Below are 2183 nucleotides of genomic sequence, written 5' to 3'. Positions count from 1 at the left end.
TTTCATACCACTTGAAAAAACTTTCCAGTTTGACTTCAGGATCAATAACTTACTTTAAAACTTGTTTTAAAATTACTCCACTTATTAAAAATCCCTAACTTTAAATCTAAACAGCCCAGTGGTCTTATGTTATTTTGGATTCACCCAAATTTTAACTATCTGTGTCAATGGACATCCCAAAGTCTATTCACAATGGATTATCCAGACTGGCTCCTTATAGCAGGAGTTTTTAACTTAGACTTTGTAAAAGTCCATAAATCCTCTAAAGCTGGATATAAAATGTTATATATGTGCAAATCTTTCTGAGAGGCAATCCATAGCTTTCACCAAATTCTCAGAGGCTGGCAATCTGGATGAGCTGAGAAGTCAAAACTACATAAGAACCATTTACTTCCAGATTCAAAGAGTAAGGAAAGTTTCATTTGTTAAATCTAGGTGTTAGACACATAGGATTGGAAGTATTTTCTCTAATTGTTCAAAATAGTTCATAAGCAAGTTTCTACAGAATGCATTTCATAAAGCCAAAGGCAATACATAAAATTTTATTTAAATCAAAAATTATCAGTGTTTCAGGGTGAGGAGCTTTTTTTTTTTTTTTTTTTTTTTTTTTACTGTATTAAAATACTGAGTTTATTTCACATGTATATTTTTGCCTCCACACCATTTCCATTTGTCTGACCACCACTACTACTATGTCCTATCATAACATTCCATACATAGTTAAAACCAAGCAAAGGGTGAAGTTCCATTTTAAAAACTAAATAGGTATTTTGGACAACACATTCTTGGCAATGGAACCTGGACAACATTTACCAGACACGGTAGGGAAAGTTCTCACTCCTCATTATAAAAAGGACAGCCAGATATCAACTTACAGAAATGAAATAAGACAGAAAATTTTAACAAACTGTTTAAACTACTTCTTAAAAAGAGACTTCCTCCACTGCCAGAGATCTTGAACATCCTCCTGGTCAGTCATACGGAAACAATTCTTCACATAATTGATGAATTTGGCTTCCACTTTGGGAGGGGAACCACCTTTTTCTATACTTGCTTGCATTTTTGCTTTAATGTCTTCTACAGAGCTCAGTCCTCTTGGTGTTTTAGGATTTTTTTTCCTGTTTTTTTTTGAAGGATTCTTGGCCTTTTGATCTTGGTGTTGATGGATTTGAGTCTTTTCCATTATGGTTTGTTTTTTGCACATTTTTTGGCTGTAGTATCTTGTGCAGATTTCTTTACTGTAGCTTTTTATTCAGCTTCCTTATCATCAAAGTCATCATCATCATCATCATCTTCATCTTAATCAGCTGCAAGTTTTACTTTTTTTCTGTGGAAACTTTCTACCACTTCCAGGGGCAGAACACTTTCCAGATATACTTAGGAGTTTCATATCCTCCTCCTCTTCATCATCTTATTCTGCAACTTCCTCCATAGCTACTAAGTGCTGTCCACTAATATTCACAGGCCCTGAACCATAATTCAACCGTAAGCCCACAGGTGATGTTATTTCAAAGCCCCCAAGGAAAAAAATTGGCTGCACATTTTCAAAGTTGCTAGTGTTACTTTAATTGGACCGCCTTCAAAATTCATTGCCTCTGCTTCGACAATGTGCAATTCATCCTTTGCACCAGCCCCTAAACTGACCATTCTTAAAGATAACTGGTGCTCACTTTCATCATTATCCACCTTAAAGTGATAATCTTTGTCAGCCTTTAGTTCACAACTGAAAAGATAGTTCTGGGGCCTCAGGGGGCTCATGTCCATGTCCATCGAATCTTCCATGGGTTGGTGGCACGCACTTAGGTGGGAGAGAAGGTGGAAGGAGATAAAAGACTACCATTCCAGGGAACAGTTGCTCAGGATGGAATCACATAAGGGCGAGGAGCTGTTTATTACATAGAGTTAATTAGACAGGCAGACACATGCAAGTGCAAAAGATGTGTACTAAATTAAGTCCTGATCTGTATGTTAACCCCTTTAAGAATACAAAAGACAAGTGAAAAAGCTTTGACTATTTTATCACGGCAAGAGCCGTGTCTGTCATTAACCCCTGAGACGCTGAGCGTGGCTTTTGAGATCATTGTGAAGACTCCATTTCAACCCAGGGTAGAATTTGTGTTCTAGAGGCAGTGCTGACTGAGAGTCATTTCAAACTCTTCAGATTAAAGATATGGTTTTTCCAT

The 2183-nt window shown here is 36.8% G+C and overlaps 1 pseudogene; it reads right to left on the bottom strand.

Moving 5' to 3' along the window:
• Positions 1-871: 871 nt before the first annotated feature.
• Positions 872-1823, bottom strand: LOC131754363 (nucleophosmin pseudogene; annotated as a pseudogene).
• Between the last annotated feature and the right edge of the window lie 360 nt (positions 1824-2183).

This window comes from Kogia breviceps, chromosome 4 (assembly GCF_026419965.1).
Source record: "Kogia breviceps isolate mKogBre1 chromosome 4, mKogBre1 haplotype 1, whole genome shotgun sequence".
NCBI classification, from domain to species: Eukaryota; Metazoa; Chordata; class Mammalia; order Artiodactyla; family Physeteridae; genus Kogia; species Kogia breviceps.
This window is presented reverse-complemented; position numbering and strand designations above follow the sequence as displayed.